At 37.5% G+C, this 18,962-nt stretch overlaps 1 pseudogene; it reads left to right on the top strand.

The window, feature by feature from the left end:
* The first annotated feature begins 15,918 nt into the window (after positions 1-15,918).
* LOC117084366 lies at positions 15,919-17,122 on the top strand (annotated as a pseudogene).
* Positions 17,123-18,962: the final 1,840 nt, after the last annotated feature.

Here is an 18,962-nt window from a genome sequence, read left to right as displayed (position 1 = left end):
GCTGAAAACAGAAATACCATTCAACCCAGTGATTCCACTACTGGGTACATACCCAAAGGAATATAGATTTTTCTATTATGAAGACACATGTTCACTGGAGCACTATTCACAACAGCAAAGTCATGGAATCAACCTAAATGCCCATCAATGATAGACTGGGTAAAGAAAATGTGGTACATACACACCATGGAATACTATGGAGCCATAAAAAGGAACAAGATCATGTCCTTTACAGGGACATGGGTGGAGCTGGAGGCCATTATCCTTAGCAAACTAACGCAGGAACAGGAAATGAAATACCTATGTTCTCACTTATAAGTGAGAGCTAAATGATGAGAACACATGGACACATGGTGGGGAACAACATACACTGGGGCCCGTCGGAGGGCAAGGGGTGGGAAAGGATCAGGAAAAATAGCTAGTGGATGCTTGATACCTGAGTGATGGGATGATCTGTGCAGCAAACCACCATGGCACACATGGCACACACTTATGTATATAACACACTTGCACATGTACCCCTGAACTTAAAATAAAAGTAGGACATAAACAAAAGAGAGAATTGTTGCACTTGGGTGTCAACCACCCGAGAGTCATAAGATAACACTACTGGTAAATATTAGAAATAAATATTTTATTTATTTCTATTGGGAAAGAACTTTGCATTAATAAATGGAAAAAATGATCAGAAAGCATTAATAGGAGAGAAGATTATGAGATGATTTTAGTTTTTTTTCTTGCTTTTTAAAAAATGTATCTTTGCATTTCTGCAGATGCTGTATATATATATATAAAGTCAGGTGTTACTTTTACAATTGGAGGGGAAAAGAGACATTTTCACTGAGTAGAATTCTTACTTATCCCATTTCACAGGCCTTCCTTAAAGGGTCTCAATACATCTGCCTTCCCCAACTAGCATCATTCTTATCCTGCTCCTTGGTCTAGTATACCCACCTCTCTTAAGCATTATTTACATTCACTAGGCCAATGTATTTTCCCTCAGACCAGTCAAATAAATAATCAATATTAATGGGAGCTAATGAGTTAATAGGGTTAAGTGGTCCACAATCCTTCCACAACCATAATAAACATGCTTGGATTTTGATCATGCCTTCAGAAAACATACCCCAAATTTGAACCCTCCAACTCTCACAGCCAGCTGATGGGCCATGAAACAGTGGTGGAATCAGTGAATGCATTCTGGTTACCGACAGAAGATAACCAGAATGCATTCATTGATTTAGTAGCCCTACTCTGTGCTGGAGTAAACAATTAGTTCTATAGTATCAAATGAAAAGCCACAGCACAAAGGCAAATAGCAAAGCCCCAGTTTACTCACGCACCCTTCTTAATCACCTTTGCTGCAACTTTGCTGACCCATTCATTCTCAATCCAGGAAGAGTAAAGAGGTCTTGGAGAGATAAGATAAAGTACTGAGTTGCCCATTCTCTGCCATTAGGCACTACAGAAGAATGCTTAAAAACTCTATTCAAACAGAGACAATGTTTTATTGTGTTCTGTTGTGTTTTCCTTAGCACATCTTAAATCCCAAGGGACTAGCCCAATGGCTGTTTCCTTTTCCGTACAATTTTGATGCCTTCCAGTGTCCATAAACTTTGAAAGCTATTGTGCATGGAGCATGTACAATCTCTTACAGCATAAAGAAAACCCAAATTAATAATCCCATTACTCTAGAGCCTCCCAGGCTTCTTGTCAGCCCAAGAAAGACAGTAAAAAATATTGCTTTAGAAGGAAAAAAAGCATGAATAGCAACTAATTTCTCATTTATACATTTCAGTCCTCTACATTCAGCCAGAGAGTGAAAGCTAAAAGAAAGATCACATAAGGAAGAGTTTTATCCACACACAAAGTCTTTATTAGATAGAAAAGAGTGTGAATATTAGTGAACACTAATGGCTTCTGCCATAACTATCCATCATGTAAAAAGGGGGAAATAAGCATATACATTTATATTTCCTGTCATTTCAAAACTACACACTAGAAACCTAATCACAGTGAGCAAGGGAACACACAGTGACTAGGAACAGGGGTGGGAAACAGATTTTCAGTGTACGTCTGTTAACACTGAATTATTTTTAACTTTAATTTTAGGTTCAGAGGTACATGTGCAGGTTTACTATATAGATAAATTGTGTCATGGGGGTTTGGTATACAGATAAACATTAAATTTTTGAGCTGCATAAATGCATTATCATTTCCTAAAAAACAGCAACTATTAAAATGAAATTAAAGAAAACCTGGTGCTCACATTCATCCAAGCATTTTGTCTTTTTGGCCCTTCAGCAGCATCAGTTTTCTCTGTTGGATTCACTTATAATGTTTATTTTCACCAAGTTTTACTCGGACAAAATTGCAAGCAGAGTTAATCAGGGGCAAGGGCCATACAGTAAGATCCATTCCTGGATTCTCAGCGCTATGGTATAAATCCCCCACTACTCCCAAGAGAAGGAATTGCAAGAACTAAGTATACAGCTGTGAGTGTCAGAAAAAAAAATTACAGCAAGGAAAACTTTGAGGAAGAACAGAATACAAATATTGAACCACGGTACCCTCTGGCATACACAAAGAGTCTTTAAAAGGGTAGCATTTGGGAAAGTAGAAGAATAAGAAATGACTTCTCATACCAGTCTACAAGAGAGAACTGTAATGCCAATCCATCTAGGGATAAAACTAAACCTGTATTCATATTCTGTCACCAAAGATGAATCGGGAGAGACATTATGCAAATTGACCTTTGAAGTCAATCAATATACAAGCCAGAGCTCTACAACTAGATTCTAGAGCGCTTAGCTACTGCAGGTCTCCAAGAATTTTGAAGAACAGTCTCAAAGAAGAGAGATTAAACTTTTCCTGTGTGGTATCAGAGAACAGAACTGGAATCCTAGGTAAAAGTCCTAAAGTCACATTTTGTCCCAAAGTAAGAGGATTTAACACAGGTGTCCAGAGATAGGATAGACTACTTGGCCATTTTAAGGAGACAGTGACACAGAGCCATGGGACTTACTGGTTGGAAGTGCTGTAGGAGCCTTTGGGGCTAGGTAGTCTCCAAGTCCATGTTAACCTCAAAGCCTTGTGACTCAGTGCCTAGTGGATGACACTGGCACTGTCATTTTCTCTCATTCTCTCCCTCTCTGTGCGACTACCTGAACACTAGTGCATGGAACATGGTTTACACCAAGCAGTAAGTAGTATCCAAACACAATCATTGTCTCTGAAACCTTCAGGTGACTATGGCAAGTGAAAAATATTGTTTTTATGCCTTTAACACACCTGACAGGATAAGCCGGGCTCATATTTCAGTCTTTGTTTAGAAGACTCAGAAGTCATTTTAAAATTATTAATAACTAATATTTATTAAGTTCTTACTATATATAAGCTAGGTGTGGCTAAATGTTTTTCATGTATTAAATCATTGAAACCTCTTGGAGGAGGTGGCCATTGAGTCTGTGCTTAAAAAATAAATAAAGTGCTGACAGGTCAATATACTGGGCAGATAGAAAATAATGCCCAGGTTCAAGTCCTGGATCAAGCCAATGTTGGTTCAGAGCAAGCTCCTACTAATGTCCTCAAGTCCTCTGTTGTACTGGAGAACTCTGTTTCAATATTCGTTAGATGAAGGGTCATGTCTGCAGACATGAAAGATGTAGATTCATAAAATTCCTTGGGGTCATTCATCAACATGGAGCTCCAGGGAGAATGGAGTGACCAAGTTTCCCTTAAAGTTAAGGACTTTAGAGAGGCATTTGGGATGCTGCATAAAAGGGTTCTTCCAACTCTGTGAATTCATATGTTATATGGAATTTGTCCAATGGCCAGGCAAGCCCTTCCTACATAGTGTGACTCCAGAAACCGAAAAATTCACCCCGATTAAAACATCACCTTTCTAACTCAGCTCTCTGATGCCTATAGCATCATATTTTTGCCTCACAATTTAGACTTTAGATCTGTCAACAACTAAAGTATAAGAAAATCCCTGTGAAATTTACAGATATATCAATTATTTTTACAAGAACAAGCTGTAAAGGAGGAAAGTAACAAGGACAAAAGAGAGAGAATGCTGGCCTCTGTGGAGGAGACAAAGCAGGAGGTTGGACATGTAGAAAATAAGGATCCCTGAATCAAGTATCTGCATCAGGGTGGCCTGGTTCCATGAGGCAGGGTGCTCCATATTGAAGGCTCTTCAATTTATGTCCATCCTTTTCTTCATAACCAGAACCCTGTAGGCTAAGGAATATTATGGAGCCAGGTCTAGAATTCAAAAGACCAAATCTTAAGCCAAAGGCGACGTTAACTAATTGTGCTGTACTGAGCAACTTGGGCTCTACCCACTAAATTCCTCTTCTATAAAATGGAACTTTAAGCAGTTTGCCTGCCTTCCTCCAACAGATGCTGGGAAGGTTAAGTAATATTTAGATTTAAAAACACTTTGATAAGTAAAACAGCAATATACACATATAATGCATTATTGTTGTTTCTGTATTTCCAGTCCTCACACTCAGAAAGAGTCTTGGAGCTCATCTTACCTTGAGTCATGGAAGTCAAAGAAGTGAGTCATGGAGCTCATTTCCAGGACTTGAAACTCACTTCCATGACTTCCATATCTTGAGTCAAGGAAGTGAGTCAATGGAGCTCATCTTATCTTCAGTATCTTGCAATAACACAAAGCTGTAATGGTCTGAATGTTTGTGTCCCCCAAAATCTATATGTTGAAACTTAGCTCCCAAAGTGGTGGTATTAAGAGGTAGGACTTTGGGGGAGGTAAGCAGATCATGAAGATGGAGCCCTCATTAATGAGATTCATGTCTTTATAAAAGAGACCCTAGGGAGCTTGTTTGCCCTTCTACCAAGTGAACACACAGTCCTGAAGTGAGCAAAGGCTCAGCCTATGAAGAAAGGGTCCTCACCAGACACTGAATCTGCCAGCGCCTTGATCTTAGAATTCCCAGCCTTCAGAAATAAATGTTTGCTATGTGTAAGCTCCCAGTTTACAGGATTTTGTTACAGCAGCTCAAACAGACTAGGACAAAGGGTAAAATTTCCTCAAGACAAAAAGGTTTTGTTGTTGTTTTTTTTTTTTTTGTGATTTAGTTGTTTGTCTTTCTTGCTTAAATACTTCAACTCAAAAATTGCGAAACTTGAAGAACACCTGAGTGAATAAATTCATGTCTCTGGTTGGGGACACTTGGTGTTTCATGTTGTTAACATTCTCCAAAATTCATTTTTACATTTAACACCATCCTAGTTAAAACTCCAATGTCATTTTGAAGTGAGGAATAATTTAGAGGACTTACACGTAAGATAGTAAATGAGGTCAGATGTGGTGTCTCATGCCTGTAATCCCAACAATTTGGGAGGCCAAGGAAACAGGATCACTTGAAGCCAGCCTGCGTAATAAAACAAGGCCCCATCTCCACAAAAATACAAAAATTACCTGAGCACAGTAGTGCTTGCCTATAGTCCCAGCTACTTAGGAGACTGAGGCAGGAGCATTGCTTGAGCCCAGGAACTTGGGGCTGCAGTGAGCTGTGATCATGCCACCACACTCCAGCCTAGGCAACAGAGTAAGATCCCGTTTCAAAAAAAAAAAAAAAATACATAGGTATAATATATAATATATATAAATATGCACATGAACATACATAATGGAATTAAAGAGCCACAACTACCTAACTAATAGGATGCTGGTATAGGTATACAGAGATGGGCAAATGAAACAGAGAAGAAAACTCAAAAACAGAGCCATGCACATGTAATAATTTTGTACATTAAAAATGAGGTAAATGTGTTCCATTTTTAAAAATGAATCCATCTGCATACTTATATACAAACTCCTGTAGAAATAGCTCAGCAATTTTTTAGGGTAAGCATTTTAAATTAAAGGAGAACAAAAAATTCAAGAGTTAAATAAAGGATATGGAACAATTACTTAACTATTTTGAAAAATAAAAATCTAGATATTAAGTTTATATCATAATATCTATGGTATAAATTTATACCATACGCTGAAATAAATTAGCCCTTTAAAAATATGGTTGATGTTTACATGATATCAGGGTGAAGAAGGCAGATGCAATATAGTAAAAGATGTACACATTGAATCCAACAACCACCACCAAATGATAAACTAAATTAAATTGAAGCAAAAATAGCAGGTAAACACTGCTACAAATCAAAAACAAAAATCCAAATACTCCAAAAGAAAACTGGCCAACAGCTAACTATTGCATAAAACATTCAGTCTATTCCATAATTTTTAAAGTCAACTGAAGTAATAAGAATGTAATTTTTTCTATCAAACATGTAAATGTGTTATTTTCTTTTTTACCATAATATCCAAATTTGGCTATGGTGTAAGGACGTACTCAACTAGTGGGAGTATAAATGGGTATAATATTTGGCAATATGCATCAAAACTCTTAAATCATGTGTCTTTTAGATTATTCAAGCTACCAGATTCAAACCACAGAAATTTATCCTGAATAAATAATCATAATAATGGAAAAATATGTATGTATTATATATATATGAGTGCTCATTGTAGAACTATAGCTAATAAAGCCCATTAGAAATCATCTAAATATCTAAGAAAGTGGGGAGATCTATTATATAAATTAATGCATTTATATAATCAAATATTATGCAGTCATGAAAAAAATTAATAAATATAATTATTCATTTCTTGCCAGGCATTTTCCTAAGTACGTTTCATGCGTTACCTCATTTAATTTTCACAGAATCCTATGAAGTGTGTATTACTTATTCTCCTCATAAGAAAAAAAGGGCAAATAAGTTATTTTGACCTAGATCCATAGTCACCATATGGCAGGATGGAATTGCGCAATTAAGCACTGTGGATCCAGAGCCACTGCTCCTAACGCCTATGCATACTGTCCATATTGTGGTGGAGAAATATGTAATGTCATAGGAAAATGCTTTGCTTACTTCAGAATGGTCTCTTTTCTGTAGCTCTTATTATAGGCATGCCATGAGTGCTGTGACAAATGAATAGTATTTAGACACCAACCGCTGCCTTTGACTCACACCAGAAGTCAAGGAGACTTCTCTTTCCCTCACCACTACCCCATTTAATCCAACAGGGAGTCCTGTTATGTTCACCTTCGAAATATGTCCCAACTTCAACCACTTTCCTGCTCCACTGATTCGACCCTAGAACAAGCCAGCTCTTACTTCCCCTGAACAACCACACAACACCTTCCTAATTGGTCTCACTACCTTTACCCTTAGCTCCTATGATCCTTTTCACACAGTAGCCAAAGAGATTTATGTTTTTTATTGATATATAATAACTGTAATGACCAAATACGGGTAATTAGGATACTCATCACCTCAAACATTTATCATTTCTTTGTGTTGGGAGCATTCCAAATATCCCCTTCTAACTACTTTGAAATATACAATAAATTACTGTGAACTATTGTCACCCTACGGTGCTACTGAACAATAGCTAGTTCCCTCAGTCCAGTTACATTTTAGTGCCCATTAACAAACCTCTCTTCATTTCCTCCCACACCCCCTCAGCCTCTGGTAACCATCGTTCCACTCTCTACTTCTGTAAGATCAATTTCTTTAGCTCACACACGAGTGAGAATGTGTGATTAGTCTTTATGTGCCTGGCTTATCACTTAACAAAATGAACTCCAGTTCCCTCCATGTTGCTGCAGATGGCAGGGTTTCATTCCTTTTCATGACCGAATAGTATTCCACTGTGTATGTGTACCACATTTTTTATCCATTTATCCACTGATAAAAAAGATTAATATTTTTAATATAATTCAGACTACATCACTCTCTTTTTCAAAACTGTCTAGTGTCTTTACACAAATTCTTTCCATGACCCACAAAACTCTAGCATACTCTGGTTCCTTTCTGCCTTTCCAACATCAAATAATACTTATGTGTTTCCTATGTTCCAGCCATACTGGCCTTCTACATGTGTCTTAAACAAGTCCAGCTGTCTCCCATATGGGGAACTTTATAATTCTTACTCTTTTTTTCCCTAAACCTTCTCAGAGCTAACTTCTTCTCGTATTTCTAAGCTACAGCTCACATTTGATTTCCTTACAAAGGTCTTTCCTTAATGCCCAATTTAAAAAACACATCCCATTATTTTTTATCCCATCACACCACTTGATTTTATACACATCTACATTATGTTAGTTTCATATTTCTGTTTCTTTGTTTGTTAATGGTCTGCTCCCATAAGAACATAAGTTTCATGGCAGCAAGAACACTTTCTTTTTTTTAACCACCAAATTCCCAGCACCTAAAATCATGCCTGACCCTTAGCAAGAACTTCATATGTTTTTTAATTGAACAAATGAGTGAGGGAGTGAATGAATGAATGAATGTGAATTTTTTATTCTCTGGCAAGGGCTAAGTTAAATTCTGATGTGTAGAAAAAGGATCTATCTAAAGTAAAGTCAATGGGGAAAAATCGTGTCTCAAACTGGAAACAGAAATCAGGGTCTTGGGAGAGGAGCAAGGGGTAGGAAGTACAGAGGAGAAAATTTCCCTTTTTATACTTGGTGATATAGTCACAAAGATATATAGGAGACAGCTCCTGGATTGTAATTGTTCAGACGTCCCATCATAACGTTATTTCCAGGAACTGTAGAGATGATACATTTTTTTTCAGGAACCTGAGAGGTTGTGGCCATTCTTTGAGGCTGAAAGGTCTTAGACAGTGAGCTACTTGAGTCAGATTGAGGGTGACCAACTCATTTCAGTTTACCTAGAACTATCCTGGTTTTAAAGCTGAAATGCTCATGTTCCAGTAACCCTCTCAGCCTCTGGCAAACTGGAACAACTGGTCACTCCAGAAGATCAAAACGTTACACTGCACCTCATAAGAAAAACATTTTTCTATAGCTTTCTTCAGAGTTTGATGTATTTAAAAATCCAAGGAAAGATTTTCTGAACTGCACAGAAAGTAAGCAAGTATTTAAAGTGGAAAACCTGATGGAGCCAGTGATTACAGTGAGAGCCCCAGGGGAAAAGTGACACATGAGGCAATAGAATGGGTGCTTCTCAGCTTAGAAATTCTTCTACCTACGTCAAATCTTGAAAATGTTTGCCAAAGAAAAAAAGTGCATAAAAGGAGGGAGAGAGAGAGGAAAACATAAATGATATGAATTTAAAAAGCACTTCTGGCCGGGCGCAGTGGCTCATGCCTACAGGATTACAATCCCATCACTTTGGGAGGCTGAGGCTGGTGGATCACGAGGTCAGGAGTTCGAGAGCAGTCTGACCAATTTGGTGAATGCCATCTCTACTAAAAATACAAAAAATTAGCCAGGCATGGTGGCAAGCACCTGTAATCCCAGCTACTCAGGAGGCTGAGGGAGGAGACTCGCTTGAACCTGGAAGGCGGAGGTTGCAGTGAGCCAACATTGCACCACTGCACTCCAACCTGGGTGACAGAGTGAGACTCCATCTAAAAAAGAAAGAAAGAAAGAAGAGAGAGAGAGAGAGAGAGAGAAGAAAGAAGAAAGAAAGAAAGAAAGAAGAAAGAAAGAAAGAAAGAAAGAAAGAGCACTTTGAACTGGCACTGATGAACCTCACTTGCTTTGAGTTGTTTTTCCAGCAATGGAAACAGTTTATGCCAGTGTACCTACCCTCTAGCACCAAGTTCCTCTTGTAGTCACGTTATTCATAGCTAAGAGGTATCTCATAGTTTAAGACTCAGTTTCAGTAGAAAACATATTTAATTAATTTCAACATATTTTCCAGATTCAATGTTAAAGTCAAATACAGATAGACGGAGATGCCATTTTTATTTCTGATCTTTTTGTATATGGCATCTTCTCTCCTAGTAGCTTTTAGAAAACCTCTCTCTGTCCACAGTATTCTTGGTCTTTTTTCGCTTCTTATGATAGCCATGACATGTACATCTTCAACCTGAAAAGTCAAGTCCTTTGGATCTGGGACTTTTTTTTCAATCGTTGATTGGGTAATTTCTTCTTCACTGTTTACTCTGGTCTTCATTTCCAGAGCTCCTGATAGTTGACTCTTTGAGTTTATGGTTTAGTCTTTCAATTTTCTTCTTTATTCTATTAACTATGTTCTTTGTCTTTTTTTTATTTTAATTTCCTGGTTATTTCCTCAAGTCTATATTCCAGCTATTCTTCAGACCTTCTTATTACATACTTTTAATCTCCCAAAGCTCTTTTTTATTCTCCAGTTGTTCTTGTTTCTTGTTTGTTTGGTTTTTAAATATATGAAACATCATATTTTTTTCTTGCAGAATATTCCATATTTTTATATCTCTGAGGATATCATTTACAATTTCAGTTGGCTTCTGTCATTATATCTACTTTAATTATTTTTATTTGTTATTGTATTTTATTTATTTAGTCTGTTTGTGAGAGGTTTTCCACAGATGCTTTTCTTTTTTCTTGGAATTGTCTGTTTCCTTTGACAATTTTTCTTTAACTGTGATATGTTTTTCTTGTTGCTATTGAACAGCTCTTTGTATATTAAGGATATTAGCTCTCTACTTTGGTGTGCTCATAATTTTCTTACCAATTATCTACTTGCCTTATTAAGGCATCTGCATAGAAAATTTTAATTGCTATTTGGTTATATTTAATTTTCATTTTATCTTGGTGGTTTCAGTAATACTTAGACAAAACTTCCACAATGGAAGATTGTATTTTATAAAATGTTGTAGGTTTCTCTAAAACTTTAATGGTTTCTCTCGTTTTTTACATTGATATTATTAGTTCCTACAGAATTAATTTTGGTGTAAAAAGAAAAGATTCCACTTCCTTTCTTCCCACACAACTAGACACATGTATCAACATAATTTATTGAGAAATACACTGATTTGAAATGTCATTGGTATCATTTAGGGTTGTATTTCGCTGGATATCTTACAAGCCTTACCAAAGTCATTAAATTAAAAATATATTTTCCCACATTTAAGCAGAGATCCATAGATTAAAAGTGCTGGACTGTTTTGCAGTGCCATTACTCTCTCTAAAATCCTGCTCCTTAGATCTTTATTCTTACAGTTGCCTCATGTGATATAAAGGCTGCACAACCCCTCACCTAAAATCAGTATATCAGACAAGAAGGAAGAAGACAGAGTGGAAAAGGAGGGGAAAAACAAGGAGAAGGAGGATGAAGAGGAGGATGTGGTGGTGGTGGTGGTAATAAGGAGAAATAGGCAATGCCTTTAAGAGGAAAGGAAATATCCCTAAATCCCCAATAGACAGCTATTTACATCTTCTTTGGAAAGCCGTGTCTTATGGACATATTTGCTGCAAGAAAGGCTAGGAAATGAATTTCTAAAGCTAGACATATTGTTACCTTAAGTTTGTATGAGGCTCCCATTAGTAAAAGAAAAAGGGACAATGGATGTTGGATATAAAACTAACAGTTGGGTGCCAATTGCTACATGCACTTGATGGATGACTTAGTGCATTTGGCTATGTATAAAATAATAATGCAGAGTATTTTACAAAACAGAACATCTGGAAACTAATTAGTTATATGTACTTAAAAATAAGAAAAATTAATAAACAAGGCAGCTATTGACTTCAGGGAAAACAAAGAACTGTATAAAAACTCAAGCAATCATAATTTATTATTTATCTTAACAATAAACCCTGCTTTTACAGTCATAATAATATAAACATTGAAATTTTTCTGACTTCAGAAGAAAAAATATTTCAAATATAGCCTTTAAAGTTACAATTTATTCATCCTTGCCCATCTCCTGGGCCCCAGGTCACAATGCATCAAGAACCTCCCTGACGAGACTAATACTAACTGATATCACAGACACCTGGGTTCAAGTGGCTATCACATCAATTAAGACAACTCTCCATCTTAACTCTTCTTTAAAATATGTCTAGCAAGCGGTTACTTGCCTTCTGCTTGAACACATCCACTGACAAGGAGCTCACTGCTCTGGACAGTTCATTCAATTTCTAGACAGCTCATTCAATTTCTGGACAGCTCAAAACACTGCAAAATCATTCCCTGTAATCAGGTTAAGGGACTTACTCTAACTTTGATTTAGTCATTCTTTCTTACTCCCTTAAGTCCTGCAGAAGATACAATTCTTCTTTCACAGGAAGAATAGATACCCGCTATTTGAATACTATTGTCAAGCAATGCACTCTCTATCCTCTTTATGTTAAATTCTTTGGGCCCTTCAAACATTTTTAAATGATATGGTTTTATATTCCAGTGACATTTTAGACATGTTTTCTAGAATGCCCGTCATCTAGTTAATGTCCCTCTTAAAATGTGGCACCATAGCAGAACATGATTGCCGAGGAAAAAATATGAAAAACCACATTTCCAAATTTCATATTCTATTAGGAGGTACCTTGTAATATGATTAAATTTCCTTTTAAATCTTTTTGGGATCCTTTTGGAAAAAGATAAGATTGTTGGTCTTTAAAAAAAACTTATGGAAAACTATGAATTCCATCTTCTAGACCTTTACCAAACATGCTTCCATTCACTATCCACAATACTAAAAATGTGCCAAAGTCTAGGTATGAAGTAAGAAAAAAACTGGGGTCTGGGTGAGCCATTCTCTCTTTTAGGAATCAAAGAAGAACTGTAAACTAAGATATTTTTCAACAATCCTAAATATCAAATTACTTTAGGATAAGATTATTTTCCAACACTCTGTCCTAGTCACAAGGAGAAGATGTCCCAATTTGCTGAATTCAAACAGCCAGAAGCTGTTTCTGATCTGCAGTCTTTTTCAGTATTCTCTTTTTCTTCGTGTCTGCTCATTCCTCTTTATACTCATTTAGAACACACTAATGGAAGTAGCCTGACACGTGGCTTTCCATTTTGCCACTCTTTCTCAAGAAATGTGATTAAAGAACTTGGAGTGGGCTGTTTTATGCACAAATATTCAGACAGTCTCTTAGCAATAAATGACTGTCGCTTCTATTATCTGTCTGGCTCTGAGTTCTGTTATCTGTGGTGAATTGGTGCAGGGCTCTATAAAACAGTTTTTAGGCAGCCTCATTACTCCCTTCCACACCTTCTGCTCCATCTGAGTGATACTGCTGTGATTGCTGGGTAATGTTTGCCATTAGACGAGGCACATAAAAGAATCAAGCTATGACTAATTCACTCGATGGCTGCGTGCCCTGTGTCATGCTCATTAACACCTCTCAACTCTGTTATTAAAGAGAATCACACAGCAGACCTCAGCGGGCTCACATTTATACTATAGGCTGCCTTATTTTTCCATTGGAACCCCATTTTTATCACAGACTAATCCTGAGCACCCTTACCTTCTACCCCAGACCTATTCCATCCTGTTACACTCATAAATGCTTATGAGAATCTACTGATAAGAAAGGCCTTTAGGTTGTCTGGAAATGAGGGTTTTGCCCATTGAAGAATCAGCCAATATGATTTCAACAGAATAGTCATCCTGAGATGTTCCTAATGAAAGTTCAATGAAAAAAAAATAACAATAACAACACCTTAAACTATTTGTTGAATACATTAAAGTATATCCAACCCTTTTGTAATCATTATTTCCCTTGAGGTTCACAGCAACCCTGGGTGGTAAGCTGCATAAACAGTATCCTACTATTAGCTTCAACACTAGATTTCTAACTTAGAGGAGACATTATATAAAAGACTAATAGTTCATCTACACTGCTGAGCAAAATGTAAAGGAATAGCATCATTTTTGTTAGGCTTTCTCAAGCTTAGTAATCACAGTAATAGCAAAAACAGAAAGAGAGAGCAAACATTTTTCTTAGTACTGACTTACGTGTTCTAAGATGATAGGGGCATCATACTTACCTTCCTTAATCATTTAACTCCAACTGAATAGTCAGTCAGAAGTCCATAGGACTTTGAGGTCCTTAGGGTAAGTATTACAATTGTTCACCCATATCTAGATATTCTCTATTTCTGAGTACATGAAGGATTCCACTAATCTACCTCTCAAAGTTGGACATGGCCCTTTGACTTGATTTGACCATGAAATGTAAGTGGAAGGATTTCATTGCAGACACATGATTCTCTAGTTTGGCTCTTCCCCTACCATAATTGTAAAAGATTGTATCTATATGGGGAGACCAAAATATTAAGCAACTTAAAATACTGAGTCAGCACATGGGATACAGTTGTCCTGTAGAAACACCTAGATGTTCAGTAGAAACTGAATGAGCAGTAAATAAGATTGTGTCACACACACACACACACAAATACTGTAGGTCAGGTGCAGTGGCTCACACCTATAATCCCAACACTTTGGCAGGCCAATGCAGTAGGATCACTTGAGGCCCGGAGTTTAAGACCAGCCTGGACAACACAGCAAAACCTAGTCTTTACAAAAGAATAAAAAATTATCTGGCTGGGGTGGCATGTGCCTGTAGTTCCAGCTACTTGAGAGGCTTAAGTGGGAGAATCACTTGAGCCAAGAAGTTTAAGACTGCAGTGAGCAGTGATTGCACCACTGGACTCCAGCCTGGGTGACAGCCAAACTCTGTCTCAAAAAAAAAAAAAAAATTACTGAGATTTGGTGTTATTTGTTACCAGAGCATAACCTAATTTCTACTGATGGATGCAATCTTTGTTTGCTCTAGACATATCATATAATTGAGCTATTTTTAGAAATTTTAAAAAAATTAGAAAAACATGAGAAATGAAAAACCAGGGAAAAACACTGTAATTGGGCCAACTTGAATAGTAGGTCCTCCATGGAACAATAAACTGCGACCAAGTTAGGATCGAGGTCACGAAAAATTGTAGTAGCTCAACTAGCACTAATTAATTGGAATGAAAAAAATCAAGAGTTTCTAATAGAAATGAAAGGTATCACTAATAAAAAGAAGCCCTCTTTAGATTAGGGTAAATCCATTGGGGAAAGTGACAATAACAAAACCAAATTTGACATTCTGGTGGGAAAGGGAGATCCAATTATCTCTATCATGGGTCCAATGACAGAATTTAGCAATGTATTCCTAAGTATTTGAATACTTTTCCAGAAAGAGATTTCCTGGGCCAGCCAGATGTTTTTCTGTCCACTCTCTCTCCTACTGTAGTGCACCACTTACTCACCAGAAACATTTGCAAGCCTTAACTGGATGCCTTCTATCTAGATTCTCCAGAACCTCCTTTGCTCTGTGATTCCAGATTTGACTTTGCTGATAAGAAGAACTCACATGAGATTTTGAAAGGCAGGACTTGGGGGATCAAGGCAGGCACATAGCTAACAAGAAGGAAGTTATTCAGCTAACCAAAATAGTCAGTTGGGGGCTCTCCCTGAAAATCAAGAATTGCATCTGTTTCCTAATACATTTTATAACAACTCACTACAGAGTTTCAGGCTTTATTTCCTAACATTTCGGATATACCCTTCCTGATTTCTCTCCCAGGTAATCCCTAATTTCTATATTAAACTTTATTATTTCTGCATTGCTTTAAATGACTGTTTTCCTGTTCTAACAAGGACTGGAACAGGTAGAGATCTAGTTAGATATAGGTAGAGAGATTCTAGGCTGGTTGACTATAAAGTACTTTCAATGGTCAAAAATTAGGGTGGGTTTGTTAGAGAGAGAATGAGAGAAAGAGAGAGAGAATGAGAATCAATCAGAGAAGTGATTGAGCTCCCTTTGAAATAATACAGCAGGTCGGGCGCGGTGGCTCAAGCCTGTAATCCCAGCACTTTGGGAGGCCGAGACGGGTGGATCACGAGGTCAGGAGATCGAGACCATCCTGGCTAACACGGTGAAACCCCGTCTCTACTAAAAAAAAAAAATACAAAAAAACTAGCCGGGCGAGGTGGCGGGCGCCTGTAGTCCCAGCTACTCGGGAGGCTGAGGCAGGAGAATGGCGTAAACCCGGGAGGCGGAGCTTGCAGTGAGCTGAGATCTGGCCACTGCACTCCAGCCCGGGAGACAGAGCGAGACTCTGCCTCAAAAAAAAAAAAAGAAATAATACAGCAAACCCCAGGGTCCAACATTAGAGAACATATTTCCCTATAAAATGTTTGAGTTTTTTTTCTTTTACTATGAAAGATATAAGTGATACAATTGATGAAATGTGAATAATATCTATAAGATTAAATACTGCACTCAAGTTAATTTCTTGATTATGATTGTACCCTGGTTATGTAAAAGAATATTCTTATTTTTTGGATGAATTCAGGGCTTCTGGGCATCAGCCTTCTCTAGTTCCAGGTGTGCAGATACGACCTCTCCCAACACAGGCCAGGCTGCACGCAGTCACTGGCTCCAGGACTGTACAGGGCTGCAGTCCACGCTGCCCTACGTCCTCCCTACCTACAGGCAGATTCCCATAGTAGCATCCAGTAGGGAAATGGTCGTGCTTTCGGGGCCCACCGAAGTCAGCCTGATCCTGTTAGACATGGAAGGACATTTTATTTCCTTATATTGAAGAAAATGTTAGAGTATCTGCACACACATTAGGAAGAAGAGGAATGCCCGCAGGATATGAATCTCTTGAGGAAACAGGCTGAAGAGGACACTCACCTGGACGGGACTGTTCCTATCCCTGCAGCGGAAAGATATGTGGCATGGGAATGGAGTGGATGATCTGCAACAGATGATCCAGGCCGTGGTAGATAAGGTGTGCTGGCAGACGTCCCTGGACAGAAAGACCACCGTGTTCAAACAGCTGCGCGGCCACACGTGAAAGGCAGCATTCACAGCTCGGCCCATGAAAGCAGAGTTCTTTGCAGATGCGTTTCCAGCAGTCGGCAAGTGGAGAGAGGCTGAAATGAAGGTGTGTATCTATTCCTTGGGGAGTGTAGAGGCACAGAAACTGTTATTCGGGCAGTCTGCGAAGGGAAAGATTCTTGAGCTTGTTGATGGCCCCTTTGATACCAAGATTGGACACAAAGTAGGGAGTCAAAGTTATAGAAGGATTGCAGACAGCACTGGGGATTCAACCAACAACACTTTGCTTCTGACAGATGTTACTCAAGAGACCAGTGCTGCTGAGGAAGCAGATGTGCACTTAGTGGTGGCGGTGAGACCTGGAAACAGAATTAACAGATGATAAGAAGACTTACTGTAGTCTCATCACATCCTCCAGCAATCTGCACCTGCCCTCCCCAACCTAAAGAAGGGTTTCCAAGGAAGACCACACTGTTGCTCACAGAGTCGTCCCTGTTGTGTCCAGTTTTATTCTAATGGTAAAAGTCACTTACTTAGAAAACACACATGTATACACATATGTATGCCAGTATATATATATACACACACACACGTGTATATATACACACATATGTATATATATACACACACATATGTATATATACACATATATATGTGTGTGTATATATGTACAGAAAAAATTGCTAAAATACTTATCTGATGTGTGATGTTTATAAAGTCATGTACCAAAATGGAAAGCTACTTTGAGAAATTATTATGTATCTTTTGAGAAAGAATTATGTATATATACATATATACATATACAATGTTGCTGTCTTTTGGAGCAGAAACAAAAACCTTTGTCTTTGATATGTAAGGAGTCAAATATGAAATACAGCTGTTATAATCTTCTAAATCACAGTTAAACAGGGGTGCAGAATTATTATAAGTCTTTGAAATATTTCGTTATTTAAATAAAAAAACTTCTGCATAATTTCTCAAAGTAGCTTTCCATTTTGGTACATGAATTTATAAACATTGCACATTAGATAAGTATTTTAGCAATTTCCTCTATTAACTACACTTTGACCTCAATAAGGTTTAGATTATTATTTCATACAATTTCTACATATAAGCATCTTTAAATAAGTTTTGTTTTCACTGAACTGAGTCTCTTTTTTCACTTATATGCCTCTGGAAGTTAATTTGAGCATACATACATATATATGTATATATATACACACACACATATATATGTATGTGTATATATATAAGATTATAACAGCTGTATTTCATATTTGACTCCTTACATATCAAAGACAAAGGTTTTTGTTTCTGCTCCAAAAGAGAGCAAAATTGACAAAGAAAACTCACTTGAGTCTTGATCAATCAAGTGTCTTTTACTTAAGAAGAAACTTGCTAATCAGCATGGCACCCATAGCAACTAGTAGCTGCCTTACTAGTGAAAAAGGTGCACTGATGTAACAGCTAAAATAGCGAGGTGGCTCCTAATGTTTAACAGAACGATCCTAATCCTGCTGGTTGTTGTCATTACAGATTTTATAGTTGCCTTTTTAACTGCTTCTGAGCACAGTTTGATAATATATGTTAATTGTTATTTACTATTTAAAATAGTTTTTACTGAAATCAGTCCGTAAGATTAAGACAAGCCCTAATATGTAATATTTTCCTTTCGAATGGAGGTGAGAAATGTAAATTTCATAACACCAGTGTTAATCTTGGTTTAATTCTAATAGGATGCCACGTCAATTGCATGTTGTGATTAATAAAAGCATTTTATTCTTAAAAAAAGAATATTCTTGTTTTTCATTTTTGTTTTTGTTTTTCTGAGACAGAGTCTTGCTCTGTCACCCAGGCTGGAGTGCAGACGTGCGATCTTGGCTTACTGCAGCCTCCGCCTCCTGGATTCAAGCGATTCTTCTGCCTCGATCTCCTGAGTAGTTTGGATTACAAGCACGTGCCACCATGCCCAGCTAACTTTTGTATTTTTAGTAGAGACAGAATTTCACCATGTTGGTTAGGCTGGTCTCAAACTCCTGACCTCAGGTGATCTCCCTGCCTCAGCCTCCCAAAGTGCTGGGATAACAGGCACGAGCCACTGCACCTGGCCTATTCTTGTTTTTTGAACATACATACTGAAGTTCTTAGAGTTTGCAACTTACTCTGAGAGGGTTCAATAAGATTAGATAGAAATAAATAAATAATGAATGAATAAATAAATATAAAGCAAAGATGCTAAAATGTTAACTATTTGGGGGCACTATGGATAAATTATATTCAGACATT

The sequence above is a fragment of the Trachypithecus francoisi genome, unplaced genomic scaffold (genome assembly GCF_009764315.1).
Source record: "Trachypithecus francoisi isolate TF-2019V2 unplaced genomic scaffold, Tfra_2.0 Lachesis_group0, whole genome shotgun sequence".
NCBI lineage: Eukaryota > Metazoa > Chordata > Mammalia > Primates > Cercopithecidae > Trachypithecus > Trachypithecus francoisi.
Note: the sequence above shows the minus strand (reverse complement) of the source record. Positions and strands in the feature narration are given on the sequence as shown.